This window comes from Macrotis lagotis, chromosome 6, assembly GCF_037893015.1.
Source record: "Macrotis lagotis isolate mMagLag1 chromosome 6, bilby.v1.9.chrom.fasta, whole genome shotgun sequence".
Classification (NCBI taxonomy): Eukaryota; Metazoa; Chordata; class Mammalia; order Peramelemorphia; family Peramelidae; genus Macrotis; species Macrotis lagotis.
Window position 1 is genome coordinate 138114318 of NC_133663.1, and position 17344 is coordinate 138131661.

At 35.6% G+C, this 17344-nt stretch overlaps 1 pseudogene; it reads left to right on the top strand.

Annotated features, from left to right (window-relative positions):
* Positions 1-6915: 6915 nt before the first annotated feature.
* On the top strand, positions 6916-7630 carry LOC141491847 (BTB/POZ domain-containing protein KCTD9 pseudogene; annotated as a pseudogene).
* Positions 7631-17344: the final 9714 nt, after the last annotated feature.

Here is a 17344-nt window from a genome sequence, read left to right on the forward strand (position 1 = left end):
AATTACTTTATTTTTCTTCACCATACCAAATATTTATAAATGTTAAATTTTAATATAACAAAATATAGAAATTTTACAGGATTTAAAATACCATGAGACCTGGTTCAAGTACATATAAACCCTTTTGTTCTAGTATTTCCTGGTGTTGATTCAAAAATTCTTTCAGTTAGCCTTGGAGAATGAGTTTACTTTTTAATATTTATTATTCATTTTTAAAAGTATGATTTATTTACATTTAATGTTTTTCTTCCTCTCAACAATCCCCCATTTAAATATTGAGAAGGCAAAAGATGTAGTGCAAATTATAATTGCAAAATCATCAGGAAGATATATATCTGTATTAGCCATGTTGCCAAAAAGAACAATAAAAAAGTGAAAAAAAAATCATGCTTCAGTCCACATTCATACTCTGAGGGTAGATAGCAATTTTCATCATAAATTCTTCAGAGTCACCTTGGATCAAATTGATCAGAATAATTAGTCATTCACACTTCATCACAGTACAACATTGCTATTATTATATGCTATGTTCTCCAAGTTCTTTTTACTTAAATTTGCATCAGTTCAAATATGTCTTCCTAGGTTTTTTTCCGAAACCATCATTTCCTAAAGTGCAATAGAATAATATAATGATAATAAACCACAACTTGTTTGATCATCATTCCACAAATGATGGTCATCCCCTTCATTTTCAATTATTTGCTACCACAAAAAGAATTTCTATATTTTTGTACATATATATTCTTTTCATTTCTTTTGATCACTGTGAGAGATAGTCATAGCAGCATATCAAAGGATATGCACAGTTTTGCTGCCTTTTGGGCATGGTTTCAAATCATTTCCCAGAATGGTTGGGTCAGTTTACAACTCCATTGTCAATGTGTAAGTGTCCTGGTTTTTCTATAACCCCTTCAATATTTGTCATTTTCCTTTTATTCCATATCAGCCCATATAATAGGCATACCATAGTACCTCAGACTTGTTATAATCTGTATTAAACATTATATTCAAAAATATTTGGGCTTGCTAGGTGGTGCAGTGGATAGAAACCAGCCCTGGAGTCAGGAGTACCTGAGTTCAAATCCGGCCTCAGATACTTAATAATTATTACCTAGCTGTGTGGTCTTGGGCAAGCCACTTAACCCCATTTGCCTTGCAAAAATCCTAAAAAAATTAATAATTGAGGCCATTTTTACTATAACTAAAGATACCTAATTTCTTCTTCTGAAAACTGTTTATAACCTATGATTATTTTTTGGTTGGAAAATGACTTGTTTATTATAAATTTGAATTAGTTCTACATATATTTGCTAAGTGAAACTTTTATCAAAGAAATGTGCTGTAAATGTTTACTTGTATTTGATTTCCTTTTAATTTGTACTGCATTGCTTTTTTGGTACAAAAACTTTAATGCAATAAAAATAATCCATTTTACATCTCATAATGTTTTCTCTCTCTCTTGCTTGATCATAAATATTTCCCTTTTTCCCAGATCTGACAGGTAAATTTTTTCCATTTTCCACTAATTTTTGTAATATTACCATTTATGTCTAAATCTTTTCCTCTGAGTAAAATTTTGAGTATATCTTTGTATACTGTGTGAGGCATTGATCTATTTTTAATTTCTACCAAATTGCTTTCCAGTTTTCACATCAATTTTTGTCAAATAGAAAATTTTTGTCCAGAAAGTCTTTATTGTTGGTTGTATCAAGCACTAGATTACTATGGCCATTTGTTTCCATATATTATTTTCCTAATCTATCCCTGTGATCCATCTCTGTATTTCCTAATAAGTACCAGAATGCTTTGATGATTATTCACTTGTATTACTATTTGAGGTCTGTTATTGTTACTTAGGTCACCTTTTGTCACATTTTTTATTGATTCCATTGAAATTATTAACATTTTGTAATTTCAGGTGAATTTATTATTATTCTTATAGATCTATAAAATAATTTTTGGCAGCTTATCTGTTACGGTACTAAATAAGTAAAATAATTTAGTAGCTTTGCCATTTTTCTTAAATAGGCTCACCCTACCTATGAAAAATTGATGTTTTTCTATTTGTTAGATCTATCTTTATCCATGTGAAAAGAAGTTGATAACTGTGTACATTCTGGGTTTTGAGTTTGCAGGTTGAATCCAAAGTATTTTTTCCTAATATTTTTATTTAATTATAAAACAGAAAGTTATTTTGTACACCTGTGAAGTACTCCAAAGGGCAGAATATTGCTTTGACCTGGGATGATATCTGATTAGCATTCATTGAAGAAAATGACAATTAATAATGCAAATAATTATAACTAATTAACTCTTCCTTAAATATATATATATATATATATGTATATATATGATTTTATTACTACATGAAACTTTTTGGCAAACTTTTTATGGGTGAGATAATACAATCTATTTTGTGTGATTCTTTATTTTAAATTTGTTTTCAATAATCCCATGTTTTCTCAACTAGCATACTTCATTGCTTCTATTAAATGACTATATAATTATAGATTTAATTTTCAATTTTCTCTTTGAATTTCTATGGTTTAATTACTGTCAATCTATTGAAATCTCTCGTAAAATCGATCACATAAACTAATCATTTTTTATTTGTAGAAGATATTCTAAAAAGTTTTAAGGAAGTATTAATTCATTAAGATTTTGGAACTAAGATTTTTGATCCATATTAGAAGCAGCACAAAAATGAAGGAAAAACTGACAAAGTGAGATATTTCTGCCAAATCCCTATCCCAGCATCTTCCTTCTGTTGTATATTCTTTCAAATAAGTGGACAGACAAGATCATTATAGCTAATAATGATGTTCTACTCCATTCTTTTCTTCTGAGTAAAATATCTTTTGTCAAAGTTAACCCTTACTAGACTAAAATATATCGAGGCAGAAAATGCTGACCACCCTAAAAAAGCCCAGCTATGTTTAAGTTTAAGGTAATACTTCTCTAAAAGTTGAAAAATTGTTTTTTTAAAAATATTACTTTAATCTTCTGTATGTTTTTCCACTTAAAATGAGGAAAACTGTAGCTTTTGATGTTCTCAGAAAAAAATCAGTTTTACCATACAACATGCTTTTCAGTTTATCAACTATTATCTTGCAAAACTTGAAAAGCATTGATTCAGTTCTAATAGATAAAGCCAAGAGGGAAACAAAGGAAAAAATAAAAAAACTTCAGTACTTTCATTAAGTCCAAGATAGATTCAGCAATAATCCTTGCTCCAGATTTCATTGGGTACCTGGTTTTGACATTTTTCTAAAAGGATGAAAGAGTAACTTAGGCCTAGAACACTCAACGAAGTGTAACACTAACAGTTTTTTTATTTGTAATCACTGACATGTCAAATGTGACAAAAGGAATAATTTTATTCATCTTCATTTGATGGACCTGTGGAAAGGTTAAAGTTGCCCTAACTCAAAAAAGAGTTTTGATTAATTAGCTAATGTATATACAACAATTTAAAAAATTCAATGTATTGTGCACAGTAGATTTTGAATATTATAACCTGAAAATTTTTCAGAAAAGAGCATCTAACTGGATGCAATAATAGGGAAAACTATACATTTGATTAGTATGTAGGTGTGTTTCTATATATCTCTGTTACCTATAGCTATAGGTAACAGAGATATATAGATGATATAGGTATAGGTATAGATATAGATATAAATATAAAACATCCTTCTAAGTTTCTTTGTGGATACATAAGCAAAAATATAAATTATAGCTAATTAGATTCAGGGAAGTTTTTATTTTCTCTTAAGAAATCACACAACTTGGGCGGCTACGTGGCATAGTGGATAAAGCACCAGCCCTGGAGTCAGGAGTACCTGGGTTCAAATCCGGTCTCAGACACTCAATAATTACCTAGCTGTGTGGCCTTGGGCAAACCACTTAACCCTGTTTGCCTTGCAGAAACCTAAAAAAAAAAAAAAAAAGAAATGACACAACTTGTTATGAATTCATGCTATTAGAAGAGCCGAATCAATCTTGATAAATCTTACAAGACTGGCTTTAATTATGATTACCAAAACAACTTTAGAAGTCATTAAATCAGTCCTGTTAACAAAGCACAGCAAGATAGAGCAACTGGCTTGTTAGAAGACCTTGTTGATTACTCATTATTTTAATTAAACCCTGATTGTATTTCACATTATTGTTCACTCATTTCAGTTATCTGATACTTTGTGACATTATTTGGAGTTTTCTTTACATTGTTACTAGAGTGGATTGCCATTTCCTTCTCCAGCTCATTTTACAGTTGAGGAAACTGAGGCAAGTAAAGGACTTGCCCAGTGTCACACAGAGTCACACAGGTATTAAGAATGTCAGGTCAGATTTGACTCAGGAAGAAAAATCTTCCTGATTCCATACCTGGAGTCCATTCACTGTGCCACCAAACTGTCCATTTTGTTCCAAATATGTACTAGATTCTGTTTAAAAAATAAAATCAAAGCTCTCTCTAATCCAAATATTAAATTGCTATGTCTGCCTCATGCTGCTCATGAAGACACAACTATTAGAGGATAACAAAATGTCAAACCAAGAGGCTGCACATTTCAGTTTTCATTTTCTTTCAATACTTTTGTTCATGACAAAATTCCTTTTCTAATATACTTGTCTCCTAGAGGTGAATGGCTGGGGAGACACCTTTAGTTGAAGAGTGCTGTTCAAAGGCTTCAGAAAAAAAAAGTAAGTTTGTATCAGAATTTGAAAATAGTCTATGAGGAGAAAAGCTAACTACTGTTATAATGCCAGTGTATTTGTTTAGGGTTTAAGAAAAAAGACTAAAAGGAAGCAGGGAGATAAAGTTAGAAAAGATGGAATGGAAGCAGTTTGATGAAAAGCTGTAGTTATCTAAAAAATGCAAAATTGACCTTAGTCAAATCAAAAATAAAAAAAGGAAAATGGGAGAGGAAATGGGAGGGGGGAGAAGAGAGTAAAAGGGAGAGGAGAAGGGAGGAAAGAAGAGAGGAGTGGGAAGGAGAATAGGGGAGGGCAAGAGAGGAGAGAGAGGGCTGATCCTTAAAGAGAAACGAAGAGTAAGAAAAAGCAAAATGTGTTCCTAGCACTGTGTCATCGTACAGACACTCTTTTGTCCTTTTATTTTTTACTCATCCAAAGCGTTTTCCTCTGACTTGATAGTTTTGTTTTGTGGGAATAAATTAGTTCTTGATACGATTTCTCTGAAGAAATTTTCCATTTATCCCTGTTCTTTCCCACTCCTCTTAATTTGGAATGTATGTTCCCTTACTTATTATTCATCCTTATTTAAACTATTTACATGGACATTTAATTTAATTGTTTTTATTTCTTCAAATTGTTATTCCACTGGTATACAAATCTCCAAACGAGGAAAATCCTTCTACCAGAACAGAATGCAAACTTGTTTAAAATGTAGTCTTGGTATGTTACCTGGAAGTATGGGGAATTAAGTAATTTTTCTTTGATCACTCAGCAATTATATGTTAGAGGATAGACTTGAACCCATAAATTTCTGATTCATAGGTTAGACTCCAACTAATATACATGCTCCCAATAACAATATTTCTCTGAATAACTACATCATTGCAATCAATCCAGTCTCCTCTTCTGACACTTGTTTGTTACTACCTCTATACCCTTACTCATGCCATTCATCTCATCACCATTATCAAATATTTTTTCCATTTCTTTTTGTCTACATATTTCTAGTACTATTTTCAAGACTTCCATCAAAATTATTTTTCCCTATACAACTAGGGAAATAAAACAATAGAGTTGCAAACTTCTTTCCTAGGGACCTCTTTCATTCTTCTGTGGGTATTGCATTTGTGATTGCAACCATAGAAATGTTGCACTATTAATCTCCATCTTGAGAGACTTTCTGCAAACGTAAGTAGAGAGATATAACTAACTCTTACAAGCAACCCAAGAATTAAGGATGTTTAGGACAAGCCTGCCAGGAAACTGGGAGATTAGTCTTACTCAAATATAGATACACACACACACACACACACACACACACACACACACACACACACACACATACAGAAATACTAAGATATAGTACAAAATCCAAAAACTTCCAAGTGAATTCTGAGTATATTGTAATTCCAGAAATATTTAGGCACTGTCCACTTCACCTTTACCACCACTTGTTCTTCTTTAAAAGAATTCTCAAATTTATTTTTATTGCTTTTGTATCTTAATTCATCCAAAAATTATTTTTCTTCATAAAATTATTTTGATGGAAAAGTATAGCACTATCTCTAGGTACCTAATACTAAATTATGAAGACAAAGGACTGGCAGCCCAGTCAATCTCTTGTACCTCCTTTCACAGTTAGTCCAGACTTTAGCTCTTGATAAATTTTAATATATCAAGAATAGAAGTGCAGTACCCAATTCTCACACTTATTGGCTTATGACCCCATGTGCCCATCTACTCTGAATATAATTTTATTTGGAGATCTTAAAAAGAATATTTTCGAGGGCCGCCTCTGGGCCCCGGGCAGGTGGTGGGGAGAGGGAGGCGGGGGACGGCGGGGTGGCGGCTCCCTCGGCCCCGGCGCGGGCAGCGCAATGTGGCGGGGTCACCCTGTTCCTGAACGGCAACCCCAAGAACGGCAAGGTGGTTGCTGTGTATGGAACTTTATCGGACTTGCTTTCTGTGGCCAGCAACAAACTGGGAATCAAAGCAACAAGTGTGTATAATGGAAAGGGTGTACTGATGGATGATATCGCTTTGATCAGAGATGATGATGTTCTTTTTGTATGTGAAGGAGAACCATTTATTGATCCTCAGACAGATTTGAAACTCCCTGAGGGACCAACGGGAGCTCACACACACTGGGTAACCCTCAATGTCAGGGGACGATACTTTACAACCACACGGAGCACTTTAGTGAATAAAGAACCTGACAGTATGCTGGCCCACATGCTTAAGGACAAAGGTGCTTTGGGAAATAAACAGCATCACAGGGGAGCTTTCCTGATTGACCGAAGTCCTGAGTATTTTGAACCTATTCCGAACTACCTGCGTCATGGACAGCTCATTGTAAATGATGGAATTAACTTATTGGGTGTGTTAGAAGAGGCCAGATTTTTTTGGTATTGACTCATTAATTGAACATCTGGAAGTGGCAATAAAGAATTCTCAACCACCAGAAGACCATTGTCCAATATCTCGAAAGGAGTTTGTTCGATTTCTGCTCACCACGCCAACCAAATCAGAATTGCGTTGCCAGTGTGCAAATCTCCAGGGGGTGAAAATGCTTTGTTCTAATGCAGAAGGAGCATCTTTGAAGTTATGCAACTTTGAGGATCCTTCAGGCCTTAAAGCCAACTTGGAAGGTGCTAATTTGAAAGGTGTGGATATGGAGGGAAGTCAGATGACAAGGATTAACCTTCGTGTTGCTACATTAAAAAATGCAAAATTGAAAAACTGTAACCTTCGAAGAGCAGCTCTGACACGGACAGATTTAGAGAATTGTGATCTTTCTGGCTGTGATCTCCAAGAAGCCAACTTGAGAGTCTCCAATGTCAAGGGCGCCATCTTTGAAGAGATGCTGACCCCCCTGCACATGTCCCAGAGCGTCAGATAAGAGGGGGCTGGAAGCTAAGTGACTTCTTCCAAACAAGAGGAGATGTGAAGTATTTTCCTTGTGACACATTTTCTCCATCTACTCAGTAGTCTAGAAGAAATAACACTGTAAAAGAATTACAAAGCAGTTAGACAACAGTGTATATTCTCAGTAGTGCCTAAGGAAAAAAAAAACTTCACTTTTTTTCCTTCAAGTCGTAAAGAGGAAGCATTTATTTAATAGCTGAATGGAAATTAGATTCTATTGCTGCCTTTTGAATGGGCTGGGAGACATGGCCTAGCCTAATAGTCAGGAACAGTATATAATAGTATATTTGCTTTGAAATTGGCATGTTATGGAAATACCATCTGGGTTTGAAATTCATTGAGGATTTCAATTTATGAAAAGCACAATATATGCAATTATTTATTGAATCTCTAGATGCAACATGGATATTTAAACTGTTAAAGTTTGTGCAATTGGGGGGGGGAGTTATTGAGGTTACAGCTAGCTTTAGGATAGCTACTGTTACTTTAATTGCCTGTAGAAATTATCAGAACATATGAATGTGGTGGAGCAGAGTTCCCCAATTCTCTCTTTTCAGGTACATTTTTCATAATGTTTTTTTTTTCAAGCAACACAACAGCTAAACTAAAGAAATTCTCAGTTCTAACTGAGGTTGGAGTGGGGGGGTGGATAGGAAGATTCATTATATATCTTTGAATTCAGGTGACAGGATGGAGTAGAGACAGCTTTTACGATGTGGCAGAACCTAAGTCAAAATACAGAAAGAAGAATTTCTTTTCTCAGAGTGGGAATTAGCTGGTAGCTTACAACATAACTGGGTGGTCCTGGTTGAACAGGATTTTTACTCCAGGCAAATTCCCCTCATCCCCAAAGCAGAAGTTAAATGATGTTCCACAGACCCAGTTATTGGTTATCTCACAAGGTCAAGAACAGGAAGATGCTTGAATAAACAAAATACATATATACATTTATATGTAAATCTCAAGGTGCATCAATAATAGTCATTAATTGCAGGTGCTGATGAATCTAGACAATCACCACTAAGGAGTGTGGTGAATCAATTCCAATTCCATGGCAATGAGTGTTGGGAAATAGGAGTGAAGAGGGGAGAGTGACGTTCTTGGGATGACTCCCGAGAACACCGTGTCATTGCAGATTGGACTTTATAACGGGGACTGAAGGATTGAAACTGACGCTCTGATCACCCCACCCACTCTGATCAAATTGGCAGCTGGCTGATCCGAGATGAGATGCCAATCTGTCTGCACCTGTGGCTCTCCTTGCCAAAGATCTGGCCTGCCTATTTGCAAGTGACCTCAAGTCCCAATTCTAGCTCTCCCAAGACTGGGTGGAGGGCCTGTTCTTGAGATTCAGAAAGAAAGACTCCTCAGCCCTGAGCAGTAAGCTATTGGACAGGTTTGCCTCCTGGAGGAGAAAGAACTTGGGTTCAATATTTATGTTGTCTAGTCTTTTCTACATATGCAAAGCTTTCCTAAATGATAAAGACCGTGTGCGTAAAGAGAGGAGATCTGGATCTCTAGCTGAAGGAAAGCAACTTCAAAAATGAATTATTTTCTTTGATTTATCATTTTTTATTAAGACAGAGAAGTAGAATATTGTATTGGAAGAGATCTATTTTCATAATCAGTATGTATAAATTCTATTTAAATAATTCATTTTATTGTTGTATTATATTTTCAGTAATTATAGAATGCATCATTCATTCACTTAAAGATACCTCTTTAGACATGACTTAAAACTCCAGAAGACTCTAAACCTGGTATGTTCAGAAACTGCAGATTTCAAGTCTAATGTAAAGTATATTAATAAAAAAAAGCAATCTGGAAAAAAAAAAGGATAGTTTCTTCAAAAGGGTAGATAAAAGTAAAAAAAGGTACTAAAATTTTAAAACTACATTTGTAGCAACTAGCACCTGTAGTTTGATAAGTTGACTTTAATTAGATTTCATATCTTATCAGAAGGAGGTGTCTTTCTCTGACAAATCTTTGGAGAGTCAAATTTTTCTTACCCTACATTTCTTTATAGATGAAAAATACTTTTACTGCTCTTTCAATTCTTATACATCTGGACTAAAAGAAAAAGGAAGAAAATGAAAGGTGAGATTTTATTTTTAGTTTGATTTCTGTATTATTTTGTTTCATTTTTAGCCAGAAGAGACTATTTTTCACTTTATCTTATTGAATTTCTTCATCAGGCTCCTTACTAGAAAGATCCAATAAATCTTGACACCGAAATTTCATTAGTACCGTTTGCCTCTAAGCTCTAGGTAACTCCTTTCTCTCCTACTCTCTTTCCCTGCTCTTCAGATTACTTTTGATGTTGTCTTCTCCTATTCAACTATAAACTCCTTAAGAAATACAACTTTTTCTTCATTAATTGTATTCCAAATGATTAGCACAGTGCTGTATACACTGCAGCTGTTTGATAAATTTTTATTACTTGAATGAATTAATTTTCCTAATAAAAAACCATCAAAAAACTTTACTTGTTTTGTTAAATATTTCCAATTGCATAATTCTGTCACACTTGCAATGTGGCACATCTAACTATTTGACACAACTGTTTTAAATAATGGAATGATTAGATATGAAATTTATTTACTATAACTGGAACTACTGTGTTTATGTAAAAAGACAATTCTTCTATAATGCATTTTTAATTTTTTTTTATTTTTGTACAAGTGATTTTTAATACATTACTAAAATATTCTTCTTTAAGAATAAACATGATATGCCCCTCCCCCCAAAATATAGACCCTCATGAGAAATAAAGTAAAGGAAAGAGAAAAACTGTGCTTCAGTCTGTATTCTAATACCACCAGCTCTCTCTCAGGTGGATCACATTGTTTATGATAAGTCCATCACAAAAGCTACTTCCATATTTTTCCACCATTGCCCTTGCTGATTGCAACTCCCTCCATCCTTTCCTCCCCAGTACCATATATTATATTTTCTCTCTCTTTTAACTCTGTCCCTCTTCTAAAATGTGCTTCAGGGTAGCTGAGTGGCACAGCAGACTAATCAACAGCCCTGGGGCCAAGAGGCCCCGAGCCCACACCACCATTGGGACCTAGCTACCACCCAGCCCCGTGGTCCCGGACCCTTACAAGAAGTAAAAAAAAATGTGTTATATCTGACCACTCTCCCCCACAGTCCACCCACTACTCCATCACTCACATCCACCCCTTTCCTCTTTCATCCTTCTCTCCTTCTTACTCTACATGTCTATATCCCATTGAGTATATATGCTGTGTCCTTTCTGAGCCACCTCTGAAGAAAGTGGAGGTTTCCTCATGCCCCCTCACCTTCCCCTATTCTATATCATTGCAATAGCTCATTGCAATAAAAAAAATCTTATTATATGAAATATCTTAGCCTATTCCACCTCTCCTCTCTCTTACTCCCATTACATTTCTCTTTTAGCCATTGACTCCATTTTTACAATATATTATATCTTCAAATTCAGCTCTCTCCTGTTCTTCATCTATAAAAACCACTTCTGCCTGCTCTATTAAATGAGAAGTTTCATATGTGTATTAATCAGTATCATTTTTCTATGCAGGAATACATGAAGTTCATCATTATTAAGTCCCTCATATTTTACCCTTCTCCTCCACTCTCTATGCTTCACCTGAGTCTTGTATTTGAAGATCAAACTTTCTGTTCAGCTATAGTTGTTTCAACGGAACAATTGAAATTCCCCTGGTTCATTGAAAATCCATCTTTTCCCCTGGAAGAGGATGTTCAGTTTTTCTGGGTAGTTGATTTTTGGTTGCATTCCAAGCTCTTTTGCCTTCTGTCCTGTGTGATCCTGACTGCAGTTCCATGATATTTTAATTGTGTCCTTTTGGCTGCTTGTTATATTTTCTCTTTGACTTGGGAGTTCTGGAACTTGGCTATAATATTCCTGGGAGTTGTTTTTTTTTTAATCTCTTTCCAGGGGAGATTGGTGGATTCTCTCAATTTCTATTTTGCCCTCTGCTTCTAGGATATCTGGGCAATTTTCCTGTAGGAATTCTTTAAAAATGAGGTCAAGATTCTTTTCCTTATCATGACTTTCAGGTATTCCAAACATTTTAAAATTATCTTTCCTGAATCTATATTCCAGATCAGTTTTTTTTTTCAATGAGATGTTTCATTTTCTTCTAATTTTTCATTCTTGGTGTTGAAGTATTGTGTCTTGACTTCTCATAATGCCATAAGCTTCCTTTAGCTCCATTCTACATCTGAGGGATATGTTTTCCTTAGAGAGCTTTCTTGTTTCCTTTTCTATCTGGTAAATTCTGCATTTTAAAGCTTTCTTCTCCTCAATAACTTTTTGAACTGTTTTATTCATTTGACCTATGCTGGTTTTTAATCTGCTATTTTCTTCAGCATTTATTTGGATCTCCTTGACTAAGATGATGACTTCTTTTTCATGTTTTTCTTGCATCTCTCATTTCTTTTCCCAATTTTTCTTCTATCTCCCTTACTTGATTTTCAAAATCTTTTTTGAGCTCTATCATGGGCTGAGGCCAACTTCTGCTTTTTCTTGGAGTCTTTTAGATGCAAGAGCTTATACTTCCTCATTTTCATATTGAGTATTTTGATCCTACTTAGGATAATAAACAATGTATTTCTCAGTGGTGTTCCTCTTTTTTCTCTGTTTACTCATTTCTCCAATGTGTGCCTGGTTTTGTGGTTCTTCCTGAGCTTTTGAGGATTATTGGGACACCCACACACACACAAGGCTCTCAGTGTGTAAGCCTCTGACTGACCTCCTCATCTATGAATGACCACAAGTGAACCCCTCTACCATGGGGCAGAGGTGTAGGGGGGAGGGAGCTGTTCTATGAGGGGGGGGGGGGCTAGACTTCGATCAGGATATGAATGTGGTCAAACCACCAGAGTCCTATTCCAGATACAGAGGACAAATCTTAGATTTCTCCCCCTATCTTCAGTGGGCTGAGCACTCAGGGCTCAGTAGCCTGGAGGCTCCTACCAGGTCCATGCTGCTTGTTTCTGTTTCCTGGATCTGGGCTGTTGCAGCCACTGCCACCACTGTACTGACCTCACTGACTGCTGCTTACCACCCTGAGGTCCTGGGCTTTGTGCATTTACTCTGGCAGAAGTCCCCCTGCTGATCCTCCAAGCTGTGCTTTGTGCTTCCTAGGCTGTAGGTCAGGAAACTGCCCTCACTGCTGTGAGCTGTGGCTCCCAGGTGCCTTGGGGCTGCCTCCAGGAGGTTGAATTTTCTTCACTCTGGTGGGTCACCCCTCTAATCCTGTGGAGCAGAACGTTTCCACTATTTTCCAGATTACCTTGGTCTGGAAATTGGCTTACCTCCATGGGTTCTGTCTCTCGAAAATTTAGTTAGTCATAATTTTAAGGGTTTTGAAATATTATAGTGAGAACACCTAGGAGATGCTCTTCTCCTGTTGCCATCTTGGCTTTGCCCCCATATATAATGCATTCTTTTGTCATATCTGACGAATGAATTTTGGAGAGACAGAATCAATTAAAGAATGGGGTAAAATAATTTTTCCACTAAAAAAATTAGAAGGTCACAAGAAAGGTTAGTCTCACTAAGGAGAGAGTAGAAAGCAGTCCTGGGCAAGTGGCAATCTGGCAAGCAAGAACAGATGTTAAGATGAATCAATAGCAGCTACTTCTAATGCTCTCTATCCACTAATGGTCAAGGGGATAGACAAATGATCATAGGGAGATTACTGGGGACAGTTTCCTAGCATTGGGTGCATGACTCTTTTGCAATCCCTGTGATGATCTTCATTCCAGAACTGGGAGGAAGACTACTAGCATAGTAGAGGTCACAGTGGTGAAAAAATAGGGATCTCAAATTTAGGTCAAACAATAGTGCTTGTGGTTCTTCAAAGAAGATAACACACATCAGGAAAGCTATGGTCACACAACTCCTTAGATCATACCACTTTATAATAATTGAAAAGTTAAAGGTCTCTATAATTAGCTCTGAAAGCAGCAGCGCAAAAAACCTAAAGCTTTGGACAGTGCCTCCTCTTCTCCAGGAGCAAAACTCAACTTTAAAAAAAAGTTAAAAATTGATTTAAAAAAATGGGGGGGCATCTAGGTGGCATAGTGTATAGTGCACCAGTACACCTCAGGAGTACATGAGTTCAAATCCAGCCTCAGCCTAATAATCACCTAGTTGTGTGGTCTTGGGCAAGTCACTTAACCCCATTGCCTTGCAAAAAAAATAAAAATAAATTTAAAATAAATTTAAAAAGGTTGGGAAAATGAGTAAACAGTAGCAAAGAAAATAATTATAACATAAAGTTGCTATGATGATAAAGAAGATAAAAAAACCAAAGAAGACAAAACTATCAAAACATCTACCTGTAAAGCCTGAGAAAAAAAAATCTTGACAGATAAAAAGAAAATCGCTGGAAGCTCTCAACAAGAATTTTTAATGCAATATTCATTTGATTAATAAAGATTAAAACCAACTTATAAAAGATCTAAAGCATAGTGACAATGGAAATGTCAATTTATTGTACCACCTTAAAATATTTAGGCTAAACAGGTTAACACCTAGCACTTATAACAGTTTGAAATAATTTAGAGTGCCCATATGGACTCCAATTACGCTACATATTTTGTGGATAGAAAGGTTTATTTGATTATTAAAAATTAAAAGCAATCAAAACAAAGACCTAAAACTTAGTGATAGGTGAAAAATTAATTTCCTCAAACACCTAAAAATACTGAAGACAAACACTTTAACTTCTAAACTTAAAATAGCTTAAAATAATTTGGAGTGTCTAGATGTCTAGTTATGCAACATATAGATGATCCTGTGGTTAGTAAGAATTCTTTAATTAATAAAATGAAAACCAATTGAAACAAACAAAGGCATAAAACTTAGTGATAGTGAAAAATTAATATCCTAAACCATTACATAACACATGGATAAATCTGTATGCAGTAATATTCTTATTTCAATAAATATTGAAACCAATTGAAGCAAAGACCTAAAACTTAGTGACACTGGAAATATTAATTTCCTAAAGTACTACCTAACACTTAAAACTGCTTAAAATAATTTAGATGTCCCAATTTAAATCCATATAGACAAATTTATAGATAGCAACTTATTTGATTATTAAAAATTAATTTGGGGGTGGCTAGGTTGCACAGTGGATAGCGTACTGGCCCTGGAGTCAGGAGTACCTGAGTTCAAATCAGGCCTTAGACATTTAATAATTACCTAGCTGAGTGGCCTTGGGAAAGCCACTTAACCCCGTTTGCCTTGCAAAAAAAAATCCTAAAAAAAAACAATTAGGTCAGCTGAAACAATGACCTAAAACGTAGTGACACTGGAAATAATAATTTCCTAAAACACCTTAAAATATTTAGAGTGAACACCTTAGCACCTTACAATTAAATCACTTTAAAAAACATCTCCTGTATAAACCTCTGGTAGAACAAGCCCCAAATGGGAGTTGAATGTTTCTTTCCCCAAAGTGATAGCTCGAGGAAGCATTTCATGACCCAACTGAATAGAGTAGCACCTTTTCCTTGTCTTGCCTCCCTTGTCAATGAGACACTCTTCAAGGTGGTCCCTGAGGCATGTAACTGAATTTTCTACTCACCCAATGAGTGGAATAAATGCCTCATTCATCCACTGTTCAGAAAATTTAGTCACCTGTCCACCTTGAATGGTGATGCAGGAGAAAGAATATGAATATAGATTCCTGGAGAGTTATTTTCCAAAGTCACATAGCAGGTACCAATATCTAATTAAACCCCTGCTTTTTGTTGAGTGTGACTTCTATAAAAAAAATCTGCCCTTGGTTTCTGAACCTTTTTGAACAAAAATAGGAGAATGTCCTTCATCTGAAGCAGGTACAGTTAATCTACTGGGATTAATGTCTGCGGAGTTCAGTCAGTTAGTTTGGGTGTTGGACATGGAGTAAGGTTTTGACTGAATAACCTTATACTTCCTGTCATAATTGCAACACCTTTCTTGATCAGCTTACAGGTCTGAATGACTTCTTTGTGGATCAGTCCAAATAGGGATTCTTCATTCACTTCTAGAATGTCATCCCATTTCAGTCTTCCAGTATCAGCAGATGCTCCATTTGGGTCTCTGGCTGAATTGTCAACTCCCACAGTACGGAAGCCAAAGCCCTTGCCTCTTCCTTTCATCTACTCAATAGTGGAGATAATGGAGAATCTTGCTAGTCTCCAAGGGTAATCTACTTGAGTAGAGCTCAAGGACCAAGTTTACTTTTTCATACCATACTTTACCATACCATGGTGTTCCTGTCTTGCACCAGGAGAATCTAGCTACTGTATGTAGAAGAGTAATTTGGGGAGAGCCCTCAAAGAACGTTTCCTCAACATTTCCATTTTGTATTGCTAGCTTATCATTATTTCTAATAGATTCTAGATGAGAAAGCTTCCCCAATATCTCTAAGTGAGGTCTCCATTTGTTTTTAATTTTTGATTCGTCATTTTCTCCTTTCTATGAATCAGTTCATATGTCTTTCCTTGCTTCTCTCAATTCTTATTATTTATCATTTCTTTTAGTACAGTAAGGTTAATGGGAAAATGGGGTTTAGGGGTAAGTGAGGGTTAAGGATAGATGCAAGTTCTTTTAGTGAAAAACTCATCAATTATTCAAACTCAGAGACATAAGAAAGGCTTAGACTTCAATTCAAAGTTTGCACAAACAGCTTACAATCTACCAGAAAAAGTTTAGAGGAGCAGTAAGATAGAGTTTCAATAGAAGTAAGAGGAGAGTAGGAGAGCTTGGGGAATCACACTCTGCCAGGGTAGACCGGCTTCTCACAGAAAGACACGCTAACAGGGAATTAAGTAATAGAGAATGGCAAAGGGTTAGGATAGTGTGAGGGATGACACTCCCCCAGAGTGAGCTGCCCTCCAAAGGAAGGTGAGTCATCATAAGTGGTAAAAAAGGGTAATAGGATGAAGGGCTATGACTCCCCCTGAGCAGGCCACCCTCCAAAGGCAGAGCAACCTCTGAAAAAGAATTTTAAAATAGATCAAGAAGGTAGAAGAAACATTGGGTAAAAATTAGTATAATATAAGAGAATAATAAAAAAGAGTCAATTGCTTGCTCAAGAAAGCACCAAAAAGTGTGGAAAAGATGTACAAAAATTCATTGATGAAAAGAATTACTTAAAAAGTAGAAACAGCCAAATGGAAAATAGAAACAAAATCTCACTGAAGAAAATAATTCCTTAAAAATTTGAATTGGACAATGGGAAGTTAATCACCATATTTAATAGCAAAAAAACCCCAATAAAAGAAAATCAAAATAATGAAAAAAATAGAAGAAACTGAGGCATGTCTCATTGGAAAAACAACAGACCTGAAAAATACAGGAAAGCTAATTTAAGCATTATTGGATATTCTGAGACAAGATCAAAAAAGAGTATAGACATCTTTCAAAAAATTACTACCAAGTAATAATAATGCTCTAAGGACCTCGAAATAAAAGTAAAATAAAAATTGAAGAATGCTCCTATTACCTCCTAAAAAGAGATCCCCAAAAGAAAACTCCCAGGACCATTATAGCCAAATTATATTCCAGAGATCCTAGGTCAAGGAAAAACTTTTTGATAGCAGTGAGAAGTAAACAATTTGGGGGGGGGCACCCTCCTGCTTCCAGGAAGATCTGGGCCCTTTTAGGTGTTTTTTTTTCCTCCTCCCCCCATCACCTGCCATCTCTCTCTGAGAAACC